The sequence below is a fragment of the Harpegnathos saltator genome, unplaced genomic scaffold (genome assembly GCF_003227715.2).
Source record: "Harpegnathos saltator strain DR-91 unplaced genomic scaffold, Hsal_v8.6 scaffold391, whole genome shotgun sequence".
Taxonomy (NCBI): domain Eukaryota; kingdom Metazoa; phylum Arthropoda; class Insecta; order Hymenoptera; family Formicidae; genus Harpegnathos; species Harpegnathos saltator.
Genome location: NW_020230196.1, coordinates 249,694 through 268,068, shown reverse-complemented (window position 1 = coordinate 268,068; position 18,375 = coordinate 249,694). Strand labels below are relative to the sequence as shown.

Sequence of the window (18,375 nt, the reverse complement as noted above, 5' to 3'; positions counted from 1 at the left end):
ATTTGTCACAATTCAACTTACGATTAAGGATTCTTACGATTGGGATTTTATCACAATCAAAATATGATTTCTCTAATTTTACCGTTTAGGACAGTTTTGATTTTCGATTTTGGTTAACATATTATTAGGTAATTAATTGCAAAATGTAACGAAAAAGTATTTCAACTATTTTTATAAAGTGCATCACAATGTTGTGGGACTAAATTTCGGTATAATTCTAGAGAAAGATATTTCATGCATATTATCGACATACTTTCAAGAATTTAAGCAATGTTATGATTATGCTGTACGATACTAACTTCTATCGGTTACTAAACTTCCGAAGGCTATACATCATATAAGTAGGTTATTTTAATATGCATGTTAATTTAAAATAATTTAAAATAATGGTGATAACATTGTTCGTTATATCACAATTGTAGAATAAAAATTACTTAATATTATAGAAAAGATTGTAACGAGAGGTACTCTATGATTAATAATGCAATTAATTAACATTAAACCCCCAATTAAACATCGTAACGAGCAAATTTTAGTACGTTTTTATGGCTTAAATTCATTGAATAGCTTCGCTATGTTGTTGCAAACTGCAAACGAAATAATGGTAATAATAATACTTTATTGGTCGTTTTGATACAATTGAGATATAAACGTGTGAATGAGTATAGATATAAGTAACTCGGCCAAAAGGTGTGGCAACAGCTAATAGCTGGTATTATTGCCATACTTAAGACTAATTGCTAATGAGTACTTTCGACATTATGAACAACTTTCATACTTGTGCTTGAAAAGATGAAACATCGTTAAAGAATTTAATAAAGAATTATTTCAATCATGATTGAAATTAATTATATATTAATTATCGTTGATTCTCGTTTATAATTAGTCGTCTATTGTTGTTATCAAGAGACGAAAGTTTTCTAAATTATTAAGTTTATATTAAATTTAAAAAAAAAAAACCAAACACGTAATTATTATGCGATTTGCCTTGTTATCCCTTTCATACATTTTTGAGAGAAAAAGAGAGAAATGTTTCAGTTTATAATATCTCTGATAATCTCCTGAAACTTTTTGATAGCGACGTCATACAATGCTCCTCTTCTCGAATATACTTGAATAGACTTGAGCAAGAATACGTTACGTTCAATTGAAGGAGGCGAATGAAGTTGTAGAACAATTGAAACGCTCGCGCAATAACGATCGAAAGAAAATTGCACGTATCATCGACGGCAATAGTAACTACCCATTTGAATATCAATGCCTACAGGTCTGTCGAAACTTTCTACTTGATATTGGTGACAGGCGCCAAATAGTCGTTGCAACATGCTTGAAAGCGCTTCTGAAGTAACTTAACATTAACCTAGTTACTGATATCGTGCCTACACGACATCTATAGCACATTTCCGAGCTGTGTGTATTAGCGCGCAAAGAGGAAAGATCTAGCAGCGTATTGTTTGCGTATTTAAAGAGTTACCAAAGTTAATGTTTTTAGATGCGATATACTTCTATATACGTTGTTGTATAAAACTGGACATATAAGAAATTATTACTTCTAATTAAAAAAATATATAATTAATTTAAAATTTAAGTGCCCTTTTCTCTCATCCCCTGCCCTCTCACGCTCTTTATCTCTGTCTATCTCATCTATTCTCTGTAAAGGGAAGGAGACAGCGTGTAAAGCAGGAGCTTCATTTACGTTAAGGCTTAGGACTACAAGTTTAAATCCGGTACTGTTTTAACATTTCATCGAGATGTACATACTATGCGATTAAACGCGAATTGTGATGAATAATAGCGATAATCCTGAAGTACATTTGTAAATCATTTATCTGCAGTTGCATTAATTTATTAATCAATTTATGTTTGTCGTCGCGTTTCAATAAACGGCTATTGCATAAAAAATCTTTCTCTAAACCACAAAAATCATTTTCACGAAAATTGCACGTCACATAAAATATCATTCTCCAAAGTTTAAATAATTATTGTTTTTTTATTATTTCTTTTAGTACATAAAAATGATAATTCTTTTTTCTCAGTTGATTATCTTCAAATTATGAATATTTTAGGTTGTGCGTTAAGATCAAAATTCAGCAACTGAGAAATATGTTACTACAAGAGCTGACAACACATTGTCACTACTATAATTTACTAAAGCATATCTATCTCTCAATTTGTTAAATTATGTAACGAGTAGTCGGAGATGTAAAGTTAGATATTCAAACACTCCTTTATTAATTACATTCTGTCATAAATTCTGTCATAATTCTCAAATAATAAATTAGAACGGTTGGCACGAATTTAATACAATAACAATCTTAATTATCCATTTACTGTATGCTGTTAGTTGCAACATTGTCGATAATAGTGTCGTCTCATTTCACAGTGTATTAAAAAATTTAGACTTTTATGACGAGTCACACCAGCAAAAGAATCTACTATGTGTTATTTGCCGCATAAAGACAAGAAAAGAAAAACAATCATGCAGCTTCTTGGCATATCTTACGAAAAAATGAATTGTAGCTACATATTTGTAATTCAGAAAAAAATTGCGTTTACGAATTATTTTCGTTTATCTTGTTTGTTTTGAAATGTTTCATTGTTGGTTGAAGCAATGACAATAAGAAAGCGACTTTTGAAAATTGCTTACCTCGTGAGTTCCTCTCTCAGTATTTTGTTTTACGGGACTGGCGCGTTTTCTCGAAACGAAGTTAAATCAAGTTTCGTTTGCCGTTACTGCAACACGATTTTATTAATTCCTTTTGTTTTTATTTTCGTAAACTATACGTGTCATGCGGTTATTCTATTCGCTTATTTTTTTCATTATCCTTTTCCGAATCATAATTATAAAGTAGACAATAAAATATACCATGAGTCATAAAAACTAATGCCAAGTTGCACATAGATATGAGAAATATGAGAAACTGAGAAACGCAGAAACTTTTCCGTCGCATGTTATTTTACTTTTAGCGTCACCGCGTTGAATTTTAACAAAAACCATCCACGTAAATTACAACGTCTGACGATACCTTAACGATCGGCTATTCCGTGAGAAAAATTCGTCACGTCCGATATGTTAATTTTAATTTCGAAGACCGGAGATTCGACGCGCAGCCGGGAGAAGCGAATCGATCAGCATCAAAACTACCGACAAAACGTTAATAACTCGAAGACACATTACTACAAATTTCGCGCAACAGAGGAAGGTACGCTACGATGGAATTGCTTTTTTCATATACAGCAACGAGATATCAATTTGGCAGATCGGGTGCGCAGCGTAAACTGAAGGGAATCTTGGATTCACGGTGGATCCACGTCCGTTCGACGCAGTCGCAAAACACGGTGCAACCGAGTACTCCCGTCTTTCTCTTTCCGTCCCATGGCACCCTCTGCCTCGCTCGCACCACCGGTGCCTCCGTGTGGTACATAAGAGAATCACACTTTCTAGGAGAAATAATGAATTGGGAGGTACTCGTCATGTTCAACGAAATTATTAAATTGCGCGTTGCTTCACTATTTTCAATTAGCGTAATTCCCGTTAACTTATATGCTCGAGGGTGCTGTAAAATAACCCAGATCTATTTACATAAGTAGATAAATCCTTTGTCAGAGGTTCTTTTATCCTACTTTCGCAGAAATAGAAAGCCAGTGTATCCCCGGATTAAATCTGTCGAGAGGAAAATAATTTTATACGTAAGAATATATCTTTCTGTAGAAATGACTAAAGGGGAACAGAAAGTTCTTTCAATTTCGATTACACGCTAACTTTCATAAAGCGGCTCACATTGGCCTAAAAATGGCTGACATAATTACCATGTTATAATGACAAATCGTAATGTTCTTTATTTGGACGCGTACGGCCGGCAACGCGCATGTTGCAGTTCGTATTTTATTTGCGTAGAGAAGATTGCAGGTACAATGATATATAATTTATATGACGGCGGTTGTGCAGCCGATCGCAATATCGCGCGAGGAGATTTGGAAATCTGCGATTTGGTTACAAAATTTCAGTCCGCGATTACAATCTGCCGTCTGATCCTAGTTTTAGTCAAACATGCATTAAATTCGTAGATTCATACTGACAGCAGTCGCGCGAACAACAGAATATATTATCGTTCATAGCAATCGCGCTTCATAGCTATGTGGTATATAGATGTATTGTACAATTACATTAATCTACAATGGCTGGGACGTCTGTATGATTTAGAATTTAGGTAAATGTTTCAATTAAATGACCCACTTCCAGTGACCCTCCCCTTGACACATGTCGTCAAGGTCGTGATCTTGAGTAACCTGCCAAAAGTTTCAGCCCCGTCGCACAATGTTTTTTTGAAAAATTATTGACAAAGGAACTTGAATGAAATGTACATAATTTTCGAACAACGTGTATATAAAAAAGAGCTTGTATGTTAATTTATTTTAAAATTTGTCAATATTCACTACCGCTTATATTTACTATTATTTACATTGTTTGATAAAAAACTTTCGCTCTTACTTCACATATATATATACGAGCTCCGTCATAAATAACGACTGAAACTTTTGACAGTCAGAGACATGATCTTGACAACGTGTGTCAAGATGGGAGTCATTGAAGGAGGAGAGATGGGTTGGTTAACATAAACCTTTATCAAAAATATATTATTAATTGGTGTGGATCTTGGATTCTCTCTCTCTCTCTGCCACTTCAAACGCGGCTGTATAAATCTCATCCTCGCGATGACGATCTCGTCTTTCATGTAATCGCACTCGCCGAATGACCGCGCCGCGTCGTCCGTGATAAATCGCTCGTACGTGTCTCCGTCACATTCGCGATGCTTTTTCTTTTCTGGGCGTCCTCCATATCGAGAGACGTCGAAAGAGATATTCTAGAAGCGATCAACTGCTCTAAACTACCGCTCTCGGTCGTTCGACGTTCTGTGTGCGCGCGTTTGCACATCCACTTGGAATTCAATTAGAATTCTCACGGTAAGTGAGGCAGCGAACGGACCAGTCGCGGTTACATCGAGTCCTCGTGTACATTTACACTTTCCCGGTATCGTCGCGGATTGTCCTCTCTTTTTTTTTTCTTTTCCTCTTCTTCTCAGTGCCGATCGTCAAGAGCGGAGTGTCAAAACGCGAGATTCCCTTCGTCGCTTTCTCGGATTTCGCAACGCGGCTTTCCGCGCGCACTTTACCGTTTTATCCGCGAATGACCGGATTCTCGAGTTGGCGATCTCATTGATTGCTCGCGATTGATTGTACGTTGTTGAGAACAAACAGCAACGAGATTGAAAGGACTAGGCGAGGGTAAACGACGAGAAGGTACGTGCTTTTGTGCGATTTGGCTATCCTCTCTCAATCAAATGTATCTCTGTTTCTCACATGGAAGAACTCCGAATTGCGACGTATAAGATCGACTGGTAGCGAACTACGCTTGACTGACCGACGATTTCGATGTGCTCTCGGGTTGGAGGAAGGACAATAGTCGTTAGAAAGACACGAATCTCGATTGGTGGGCAATTTTGTCGGCGTTAGGTTTGGTACTAGAAGCTGTTAAGCGAATGTATCGACAACCGGATCGATTTGCCCCGACACATCGTGCGCGCGACGACGCGGCCAGTGTCATCTGACGAAATTACATCGCCTGCGAGAGGGAACTTCGCAACCTGTGCATTTTAGCACTCCGCTATCGGAATTTCAATTTGAATATATTTCGCCGTTTGGTGTATATATTCCCCCTCACAGCCGCCGGGCGAACAGTCGCTGTGTGACTTGAATGAATTTAATTGCTCGCGCGCTCACTAGATATCTCATACTACAAATTTCTTTAAGTGACTAACTTTAAGTACGCGTTAACAAGAGCTCCATTACCAGTGGTGCGTATCGTCGGCGCGTTTGTATCCCGTTACCATTCTATTGATCAAACGCACGTGTTTTATCAAACGTAGGCATCCGTCCAAAAATAGAGAAATCGGTTTCGGCTCTCCATCTCCTCCTTCTCCTCCTCCTCTATCTACACGCTTGACGCTCGTGGAGCGTAAAGAGCGAGGAGCGTCGTGAGTTTGAGAGACAATGCGACAACCGAAGTGTATCAACCTATTTCGAGGGTAAAAAGTAAAAAGGATTCTGCGGGTTATTTGCGGATCGTTACGCCCGTTTAGTCGGCTGGTCGTACACAAAACAAACAAGGTGGTTAGCTGTGGCACAGTGCCTGCGATATATATCGTCATGAGACGTAGGGTACACTTTGCGACGTTTCGGTAACGGTTGAGTCTGCGAGGATATGTTTTGTTCCCGTACAGTCGGTGCGTTATCATTCCCCGGGGAAAAATGGGACAATTATCGGAGCTTCTACCGCATGAAAGTTTCACAGCATGAAGTTTCGAGTCTTCCTCACATGACTATAACTTTTCGTCGATAATTATCAATTTGAATGTAAAATATAAAGTTGAACATAAACAACACAAAATTTCAAAAATTTCTTGTAAACCTTGAAAATCAGCACGACGACTTTTGAATCAGTTTAAAAACTGATGCGGTTCGTCTGCTAGATTTAAAATTCGGGAAGCTGCAACGTTTTGGAAATTCTGTTGGCGTCCATTACGAGATCCTTGAAAGGTAAAGAGCTAAATAATTGTTAAATCGAAAATATCAATTCAATGACATTTAGATAGCAATTTAAATGTATACTTGACTATAAATAAACTGGTCAAACGATATTTCCGAATGTTCAAATAAAAGAAGCTCTGTCATCCCCAGAAAGGAAAATATATTTCGAATAATATTTGCATTTTTCGTGTAATTCTTATGAAAAGTCCGCTTCGAAAAAGTGTAATATGTCTCGCAGATGACGAGCGCGATATTTTCTCGAGGAGCTTAAGCTTGAGCGCGCGAACGTTGCGTATGTGGCATAAACATGAAACAACCCATGATATGCTATTTACCCAACTCACGAGACCTTGCAGTCAAAGTGAGTGAAACGCCGAGGAAGGATAGAGAACACAGTGTGCACTAATGTGCCGTCTCACTTCACATTTGCCATGTGTGAAAAGCTAAAGGGCAACAGGCAAGCGGCTTTCTAATGAGAACATTTTGCACTGATGTTTATAATGAGTCCCCAGATTTGATTAAACAACATACGAATCACGCGATGCTCGTATCGATCAAGTGTAATGGGCCGGTACGCTTCAATTCTTAATAAATTTGCAATTAAATGTGTTATTAATTTTCCGTTAACAAAAACGTGACATGAAACCCATCAAAATACCGGCGATTAAAAAAAATGACAGCCTTTTATAAAGCATCGCATAAACTTCCAATTAATATGTATATGCGTACGTTAGGCGTTTATAGTCGCGCAACGTAATGAATAATAAATAATCCAAAAATTATCTCAATGCACCAGATAAAAATGCTTCCAATAAAACGTTTAGAAAGAGAAAGAAACCACATTAAAATATAAATAAATAATATAAAATATTACAGAGAGAGAGAGAGAGAGAGAGAGAGAGAGAGAGGGAGAAGGAGAAAGAAAGATTTTATTTTATTTGTACATGTCAGCTGGATAAAAAGAATTGCGAGAGTAGTTAACGAGTTCCTCATTCGATCCATGCTACGTCTTTAACGATTCAATATACACTTAACAAAGTACTTGTTTGATACAAATCCACTTTTGTTAGATGTGCAATTTTTATGTTTGTAATCATCTTGTAAGCTCCAAGCCTGCATTTCTGTGCTGTAGTAATTATTAAGTATGAAATAAGATGTTAAACATTCTCTTGTTAAACATTCAGTCATCTTATGATCGGCCGAAGATGTTTTCACGTGTAATTTCTTCTTATTTCGTTCTTGTATATTTCTTTTCAGCAGTCAGTTTTTAATGGAATTATGTGGAACATTACGTGACAAATTGCGTCGTATGCATTACTGTTTCCAATCGTTCGTAAAATTTCTTCTTTACACGGGAGAAAACGGGGCGAGAATACTTGCTGTGTGTATGCGAAGACAAATTCTTTCAAGCAATTGAATAGCTTATGATTTATTTTTTAGTTCTTACAGTCTGTGTTTCTGTAAAGTATTGAACTGCGAGATGGTTCAATCTTAGCCTCTCTCCTTCTATATTTCCTACACGAGATTTCCGCTACATTATTTTAATATTTCGTAATTTTTCTTCAAAATCTCAAGATGTCAGAAACCTTTCGTGAATATCACCAATCGTATAAATCGGATAACCACTTGAGAAGTGGTAGAAAATAATGAATAACAATAGTAGATCATTTGATTATCATGTACTGTTTTGTTATTATTAATAAAATAAAAATTCTCCGACTCTGACTTTTTCAAGCTATTAATATGAAGAATCTTTTTTGAAAATTTTTTCCCATCTTTTTTTTTCATTTTAATACTTTTAGTGTTTTATTCTTCAACGATATAAGATTCAATTACAATTATCGAAGTATTAATGACCAAACCAGGATATTGGACTCGAAAGATCCTTTGTCTTTTTTGTGCTTGTATGATCGTGTATATAATATATATTTTATATAGATACTCGTCAGTTACCTCGCGGTTCTTGCCCGTAAAAGTGGAAAGGATACTGCAATAAAGGTCGCGTCGTGCTTCCTCTCTTGCTGGAACGTCTTACCTGCCTTGGTTTCTCAGCGCTTCGATATGTCTTTATAACCACACACAAAAAGTGATATATACATAGCTATGTATCTCTCTCTCTCTCTCTCTCTCTCTCTCTCTCTCTCTCTCTCTCTCTCTCTCTCTCTCCTTTATTTTTTTCAGTTTTTACCATTACGCAAAACTATGAAAGCTGACATTTCAGTATTGTTTGTAGCTTGAGGCGTGGGAGAACGGAAGTCGCGCTATTAAAATATCATATTTGCAACTGTCAGATGTATCGCGCTAACAAAGTGTGGTCACCTCGTCAAGTTTAAATGGAAAATAAGCCACGGAGTATGCCACGTGACATGAGTCCAGCAAATAAATATTATGCGTTAAGTATTTTGTTTCTTAGATGAGCACTTCAATCGTCCTTTTCCTAAAGAAGCAAGATCTCAGAGTATATTATATTTTTCCAGCGGTAATTTAAACGTGACAAGCCAATTACACATTTATTTAATATTAAAAGTTAAAGGATTTAATCGAATTAATAACATTCCATACTTTTTAATTTATTTTTAATAAATATATATATATATATATATAATTTTCTCTCTGTATAGATGTTTAATTACAAACTTGTGACAAACGGTGAAATAGGATTATATATTCGTCGAGAAATTTATCGTAAATCAAACACTAAAAGTATTGATGAAGCTTAACATATTGATTTAAAACCTTTTTTGTTGTTCAATAACCTTGTTATTGAAAACATATTCAATAACAAAAAGGATTTCCGAGCGAATCAAGGATTTAGAATGACTCTCTATTACCTTCATTGAAATTTTATTTAACCACCAAGAATAAAGATTCGCAAAGTTAAACTAGCTCAAGTAAATGTAGTCTCTTTAATAAAAGGACTATATTGTTCTAATAAATGTGCACATTATACGTTTTATTGCAAAGAGAGTATATTAAGAAATTACGAAATATTTTATTTCATCGAAACAAATATAACTCTTTATGATCGTTCTTTGATATGTGATATTTGCAGTTGCACTCGAAGTACATACGAACATAACGTATAAACTTCATTCGACAGTCGCAATAATTTAGTAAATATAACGATATTAATTACTCTCCGAGACGAAAGAGAATATTGCAACGAGTACTTTGCAAGAGAACACAAAGAAGTTCAAGATCGTTCCGTCGACGAGAAGACGTCGCTCGATTAAATCATTCATCTGTAAAATGGAATTTATCGAAACATGCTGTATACTTGCAGCAAAGTTGCTCACCCTTCCATGTATCACTGACAAACAATTTGCAAGACTATTTTCCGAACGGAACGTATCGCTTGTCGATTGAAAGGCATTCGATGTATTGACAGATCATTTAATTTGCTTGACGTGCAATTTGCAGTAACTTGATATTGATCAACAAGTATAGTACGAATTGAAAATACGGTTATATAGAACTGCGGTAACGATAACGAATACTCGCTTTTTGGCATTTGTTTCGGCAAGAAATGTCACAATTGTCAGGAAAATCGGAAAATGGTACCGTTTAACGTTACCGGACGATCGAAGGAAAGCAATGTGAGAAGAGATTGCGGTTCTTTCTTCGCAATCTCTTCCCACATTGCACAATACAGTTTGATTCGCATGGCAAATTTGAAAAAAAAAAGTGAAAAATCGAATTACGAAGAGCCACATTAAATATTCGGTTGATTCTCGATAATACCTCCATTACCTGACAAATAAAATTCCGATTAACGACGGTTACATTTAGCTAACGCGCGATATGGTGCGATATTGAGAAACGATGCCGTTTTATTATTGAAATAACACACAGCCGAGGGGTGAAAGATCGATATGAAATACACGCTTGACTCCCGATGCGAAGATTAAAATAAACACGCCGAAAATTCCGCATTTTCTGCATGCTACGCGGAAACTGCCTACGTAATGAAAACGATCGTTATCAACAAGGCAATAAAGCTCGATGCGTTGCAATAGATCAAACGCGTGCGAAAAAGTATTGCGCGTACATCACGTATCGTCGCGTACGCGCGTGTGAAAACGAGTCTGTAAAATGTGGTTTTCGTTGCAGCGGGCAATTGCATCTTGCTTCCTTAAATCGATGATCACGGCAATAACGGGGGATGACATTTCGAAATCGGAAATCAATGCTTTTTAGGTGCGCCTCACCAAAGCGCAATTCAGCGAGAAGCTGTTAGAACGAGGACCGTTCCTCTTGTTCTACCTGATAGTAGAGAATTGGCAATTATTCCAGAAGATTAAATTACTCCGTGCGACCATTCCGGAGGCGGCGCGACTTATGAAACGTAAGTTTCACCGGTAAGTTTTTATGTATAGATTTGCTCCCAAAAGATAAATATATCACGCGAGATGTAACGCGTCGCATCGAGAATACAATCATTTTGTTATCCCGGCTTTTGGAAGCATCAAAACGTGATGATACACGACGAGAAAAAAAGCCGCGAGAGAGAACAAAATGGACACGTATCCTCGGGCATATCCGGAAACTAGTTGCGCGAAGGATCGCGAAAATGCCAACGCTATGTGCGGCTGCCAGGACAGTTAACGCGGGTAAAGGGTCCGTGTAAATAGACGCCGTTTCATCGCGCTGGGTGCAATTTTACACGGTACGCTATCAAAGGATCAAGCACTCGGCTGACATTCAATTCCGGCAGCTTGCAATTCCTTTTCGGTCCAGCGACAATTCCTTAAATATTTGAATGCATTACAATTTAAGAAAAGTGTTTTCAGTCATTGTCCGATCTCTCATAACGGTATTATCGGTATTAGAACGGTGAGAAGTCATGGTAAGAATCAGATGAATATTTAATGATTTCTCTCAAAATATGATTATAATTATTACTTCGCGTCTTTTAATCAAATGTTAATTTTTCACATTATACAAAAAAAGAAAAGTAATATTTTAATGTCTCAAACATTAAACACATTATTTCAACATTCTTCACACCGATTGAGGAACTTGCTTGATAGCTTATAAAAAATAAAAAAATAAAAATGTTACAATTATAAGATAAAGAAAACGTGACGATTGATTATTGATGTTCTTGAAAGGATAAATGTAAGTTATACATAATGTCGCCACCTATAGGATATTTGTCTGACTATGAAAGAAACGCGAGAGAACAAGATAATTTCTCAGCAAGAATTGCTAATTAATAAAATCGGATATAAATATTCTTGCTTTAATTAATAGAACATAATTAACCATGAATTAAAATATAAATTGCTTTTTAATAAACCCTTGATGAGACAAAAATCGCTAAAAAAACAACTGAAAAAGGTTCATATGGACACAATTATATAATTTTTACTTGTCCAAATTTCAAAATGTTCGATTAAATAATATTATCGTTGTAAAATTTATTTTTATCAATAATAATATTTTACCGATAGTAATGTCAAAATGCCAGTAAGATATTGTCGTTCGTCAGTAAATCAGAACACTACCTTATCTGTTGCAAGAATACCGTAACTAAATGGAGACGATCGATATTTACGACGCAGTCGGCCTGGAAGAGCAGTATAGCATTATAGTCTGATAAATTTTAATATACCTCACTCATTCTAGTTATATGATCCACAATTCCAGTATCTGAATGTCATATTTTATTACGTTTTAGTTATATATTTTATTACGTTTTAGTATCAAATCTTTCAAGTTAAATATGCATACACATGCAGTTTTATTAAAACAAAATTAATTTAGACAAAATAAAATCATTAAGCATACGTATATTTTATATGAAGTTCTCAAATAAATACGCACATTAAATAAAGTAATTAATATAAATTAGCTATCAATTAATTAAATATTTAAATAAGGCTTTCATATAAAATTTGGTGTTTCCTATTATTTTTTCTTTTGTGCAAAAATAAAAAATATATAAATTTTATCTAAATAAGATTACATTAAAATAATATTATATTTAAAAGTTTTATATAAAATCTGATTCCTAAATCATTTTCTTATAGATTAAATACGCAATTATTTTACTATCTACAAGTAAATATATTTGCCTAAAAAACGTTTGTCATGATATATTTTGATAAAGAATATAGATATTATTACGTCTCAGAGAATTCTTCACGTGATTTTTTTTTCAATTGTTAAATGTATATTAATCTTGAGTGCAACGTTCCAACTTGGAACGATTAACACGATGGATTATGTGCAGTAGCAAATCTAACGTATACATTTACTTTCAGATAAGAGCGTCCGGGAACAATGAGCGCAGTTTTAGCGGAATACTTAATCGAGCGTGGCGTTCACAGTGCTACTCCGATACGATGTTGTTTCGATATTACAGTGGTTAAGAAAAAAAAAAAAAGAAAGAAAGAAAACAAAAAGAAGAAAACGCAAATGCGTGTTTTAATAACACATGTTATGTAAAGAAGTTTGCAATGTGGCGAAAAATGGTTGGGATAAAGTGAACAGACAATACGAAAGTCTTATTGAAGCACAGGCAAGTTATTTTCATACGATTATTCCTCTAGCCAATTGAAATAAAACATGTGAATTTAATTGAGGAAGAGAGAATGATATTCCAGCATTGAGTAACAAAAACGGAAAATTTCCGTTCCAAAAGAAATTAAACGCGATGTCATATCTTGTCACAAAGGAACTACATAAAGATCTGTATTATCACGCATTGAGCATGTCTTTCCTTAATGAATGTTTCCTCAGATGCTCTTTCTATCTTATTGTCGAATATTCAACATTAGATATTCCGTTATCAAACTTATTAGGCGCGAAGATTCTGGGCGATAATTCGGTCATTGATTATATTTATAATTTATAATAGCTAATATCATTATCATCGGTTGAAGTTATCCAGGCACGAACTGCGAAATTCCTGGGCCGTAAAATCGCATTATCAACTTATACCGAATACAATAGACGACGAAATGTAGCAATTAAAATGTAGATTTTTGGCGAGTTGTATTGTAAAAGTTTTCACTTTTATTGTGTAAACGTCGTTGCGTGAGGATGATTTTAAAGGCGAGAAATATTTTGATATTTCCTTGCTTGAATTAAATTAATATTAATATTAAAAACTACAATATGTGGATTTTCGCAAACTTTAATTCAAACAGCTCATATCTCATGAGAATTTTCTTTCATTGTACTTTTTCTTCCATGTTTATCAGAAAGACCAAATGTTCACAATAACAATCTTCATACCTTGCACTCAAGAGACATTTTAATATGTACGTTTATTTAAATTAAAAATTGATTTGACATTAATTAGAAATTGTAGGAGACTATGATAACACATACCTATCAATAAAATATGTGCAAGGAAAATATTAATATTAATAGAGGAATAACAAGAAAAAGTTTTAAAAATATACAAATGCTCTTTTTCTCGTCTCATCTTAATAGTTCTCGTTTGAATAAATAATGAAGAAAGCATGTGAATGCATAAATCTAATTTTAGTTGAGATTATAGTTACTCGAAGTGAATAAAAACATATTAGAATGCAACATTGCGGTACGATCGTGTGATTCATATGTATTCTTCTGGGTGCTTGTCAGACTTAAAGCCTCCCTAAATTATTCTCGCACATATATCTTTAATACACATCAAGATTTACGGACTTTAATTATGCGCGATTTCTCATCTCTCAAAACATTATATATCTCTTCATCTCCAAGTCAGTTATCCCTTTTTTACATCTGATGTTATTTTTCATGGGTTTAGCAGGATTATATACTACGGACTCAAAGAGAACCTCAAGAATAAAGTGGCACGATTTATCATGTAATTCTCTTAGCGGCCAATTCCGGTGAGACTCCTTAATAGCGAGCGATACAAAAAAGAGATTATGCATGATTTATTACAACAGAAGAAATTACTTTGTTGATACAAAATAAAAATTACGCTGACCGCTTGATCGAAGTACGGTTCATCGCGCGTTTTTATCGACAGAATTTTATCTACAGAAGAAATTCACTGTATTTCAGGATATCAGACAGACTGTTTATGACTTTACCGTTCGCTCAAAGCGGAAAATTGCCTCACGGATTGTTTGCTGCTCAAGATCTTTTTCTTTTGCAAAAATATGTTATTAGATGGACTTGATCGATCAGCTGTCCCGCTTCAAGTATTACAAATATTTTAAGTTTTTTTAATTAGAATTCCAAGACAAAGTCGCACATTGATAAAAATTGTGTTCACAATTAATTTAATCGCGGTTTATTTATAATTTTACGTAAATGCAAAGTCTTGGTCAATCCACATAACTTGTGTAATATCCTTACGTTCGAATATAATATCGCAAATTTAATTTAAAGTTGATAAAAAGTTGGTAAAACGCGAAATACGTATAAAAGTTGATAAGAATTAATGGGACCGCTCTATTTATTATTTTACTGGCGATATGTAAACAATAGTTAGGGACAACTAATGAGGTCGTCTACTAAACAGATAACAATTGAAACAGATTGAATACCAAATTAGCTTGCACGTGCGCGATAATAAGATATCCCTAGTGCTGCGCGGAGCTTTCTCTATAGGGATATAGACTTCAGAGTATCCAGAATTGCAAAAATAAATATTCGATGCTATTATTATTGCAATTACCATGGTTATGAAAATTCTAGAAGAAATTTAAAATATTCTTTTCAAGAAGAAAAATTGCATTATTCGATTAATTCCACCATCATCATCATTATTAGATTAAACCTATTTTCTCTCTCTCTCTTTCTCTCTCTCTCTCTCTTTCTTTAAAAAAATATCAGATTTAAAGAATGTTTGTAGATACTGCTGTTTCCGCGAACGTGAGACAAAAATTTATATAAAAAACGCGAGGAAATAGGAAGAGCGTTAATGAGACTGCTATTCATTATGCTGATTTATCATAAAAAAAAAATGTCGGCAAGATAATATTTTCTACATCCATTTTTTTAACAATAAGCAATATGGAGGCGCGAAAAACCCCGTACGTTATGACATATACGAAGCATTTATAAATTCCGTATTGATAATATACCATGTGCAAACGAATGTCCCGTTTGCTTAGTATATTACGCTGTAATGTCGAAGCTATATACCGAATAACACGAGAGGATAGATGAATATATTCAAATATTTTCATAACATTTTCCGCGCATATATTTCACATTTGTCTTTCGTTGTGTGTGGGAAATTGTAACGTACACAGATCAAAGTGATATTTTAATTTTTTTCACGTGTATACGCTTGATATAATAAATACACACGTATTAAGTCAATGAAAAAAAGCGGTAAACAGTTTTGCGAAATAAACTGCATGTTTTCGGAGACGCTCTTCTGGCTTGCGATTCGCAACTTCGATATGGCTCAAAATGTAAAATGCGAGGAATAGCGACGGAAAGATAAATCACTTTCATTTTATACCATATCTATAATGAGAAAGTGTAAGGATGAGACAGAAATATTTTGTAGAACGGCGGGACTCGCTTTTATAGGGAAAACGTAATACTACGAGAGCATAAATCTCCTCTTTCCAACCAATTACGCACATCACGATGATATTTATCTCTCCAATGTGCAATACTTAAACTGGAATGATAATTAAACTATGATAAATGATAATTAATACTACAGCAAAAAAATGTGCTTTCTTACAAACTGCAGTAATTAAAAAAGAGCCAATAAATTCAAATGAACTTTGTGAAGTAAACTTTTGCCAAAATGGATTATCTATTTCAAAGAAGCTTTTAGATCTTCAAAGTTAACTCAATATTAGTTTCATTTCTAGTACTCGCGTACATGCATAAAATGACTTGCGAAGCTTCATCAGCGCAAACATCTTTTTTACTCAATTAATGCATAAATACGTATATTATTCATCGCACGATGCTGTGATATTCAAATCTGTCGATATACTAGAAAGATTCCATTCAAACTGCTTAAATCTCAAATAGATTTTTAATTAAGCGCGACAGGAAGCGCAATTAAAATTAGATTGAGAGAGATTAGATAGAAAATTAGATGTTGTAATAATAATATGTACATATTAATTGAAGATATAGAGTATAATTGAAGAATTCTACGACAACCTAATCCAATGATATTTAAAAATAGATATTTTAACAATATCATTGGAAAAAGCTATTATTATCGAAGTTAAAATAATGCTAAATGAATCGTAAATAGCAAGTAAGTGCATAAAATAACGTCTATTATATTACCTTGCTTTGTAATATTTTCAATTAACATAATTGCCAATAATTACTGTAATGTAGTTTGTAAAAGTCGATAATCGATAACAACAATAACAATGTGAAACGTAAAAAACTTACGTATCCTACGTATAAGACTAAAGTTGTATGAAAAATGAAAATTCTAATGTTACGTAAAAGCTACTTAATTCGACATAAAAGTAACACAACTTTAGAAACTTATTAGATGCGATATTTTAATTTTCTTCAATAGAATACCTACGTTATATAATTGTAAGATATATAATACAAAAATATTATAGCTAAAAATATTTATCCCCATTAAAATGTCAGTTAATTGTATAATTTAACATATGAATTTATAAATACATATCTTCCTTATACAAAAAACTTTACTCTGCGGAAGAAATATAGAAACTGTGCGTGCGATCGCGGAACTGAAACGAGAGAGAGAGAGAGAGAGAGAGAAACGCACGGGTCTAAACCGATCTCGGTTCCTCGAATGAATTTCAAACTTAAGTTTAATTCATTATGATGATAAATGATCTTTCAGTTGAGGAGTTAATATCGATCGGTGACGAACCACCAACGTAGTCACTGTCAAACGTAGCGAATCACGTGGTTATGCCTCGACGGCTCCAAAGTCGTAGTCGACAGGATATTGTAGTTTGGATAAAGGATTTCTCGATCAGTTCTATGCGTAGCGAGAGCTCGCACGACGAGGGGTTGATTCTGTCCCGGGGGTAAGTGGTGGTGGATCGCACAGGGCGAACGACGCGTTCGTTCTCGCGCGGGTGAAGCCACCGTCGCCAGTAGCGTCGCGGTGCCGAGCCGGCGTGGTTCCTCTCTACTTCCGATCTCATTGGTCTCCCTCTCTCTCTCTCTGCTTTTGTTCTATTTCCAACTTTCGTTCCGAACTGCGAGCATCAGTCCGTAAGTACGCGCCGGATGATGCTTTGGTGGGACCACAGTCGCGGGTTGAATTCGAATTAAAGTCGGTATACTTGCGGTGAATTCAACGTTCAACGTTGCCGATCCCGGAAAACAATGCGTCTTATAAGTCACGTTCTTCATCGTTATGTTAAAGTAAAAAAAAAGAAAAGAAGAGAAGACAAATGTGAAAGTTTTTTCGGTGTGTTACATAGCAGCGTCGGCGTTTGAATTCATCGATATCATACCGGATTTAGAGACTGTTTTCGCGAGCGAGCTAGTTTTTACACATATTAATCGCAAATTTCTATCGATGAGTTTTATGGAAGAGTCGACCGTTCACTTCTACCGGGTAAATTTCGCAAGAAATAAAGGAAGTGTGCTGAGATCATCAAGTATTATCCATCTTAATGTTCTGGTTAATTCTAAACTCGTAAAAGTGGTGTTATAGTTAGATTATAACAGAGAAATCAGTTTAAAAATTTAACACATTTCTGCCGAACATGTTAAAAAGTATATTTATTTTTGTTTCTTTAATCAAATCTATGTTTCGATGTAGGCTTATTTACTTCTCGGAAGTTTTCATGTACAATAGAAAGAAATTTTGTATGAAATGTCTTATTTATTTGA

At 34.8% G+C, this 18,375-nt stretch overlaps 2 protein-coding genes across 2 annotated transcripts in view; one reads left to right on the top strand and one right to left on the bottom strand.

Annotated features, from left to right (window-relative positions):
* LOC105185221 (neuropeptide CCHamide-1 receptor) overlaps positions 1-3,299 on the bottom strand; it is a 30,594-nt gene extending 27,295 nt beyond the window's left edge. The window contains exons 1-2 of the mRNA XM_011144547.2: positions 3,027-3,299; positions 2,648-2,733 (exon numbers count right to left, since the gene is read on the bottom strand). The gene's annotated coding sequence lies outside the window, so the exon portion shown is untranslated. The remainder of the gene's footprint in view (positions 1-2,647; positions 2,734-3,026) is intronic.
* A 14,342-nt stretch (positions 3,300-17,641) lies between these two features.
* Positions 17,642-18,375, top strand: part of LOC105185231 (neuropeptide CCHamide-1 receptor-like) — a 38,354-nt gene continuing 37,620 nt past the window's right edge. The window contains exon 1 of the mRNA XM_011144559.3: positions 17,642-17,748. The gene's annotated coding sequence lies outside the window, so the exon portion shown is untranslated. The remainder of the gene's footprint in view (positions 17,749-18,375) is intronic.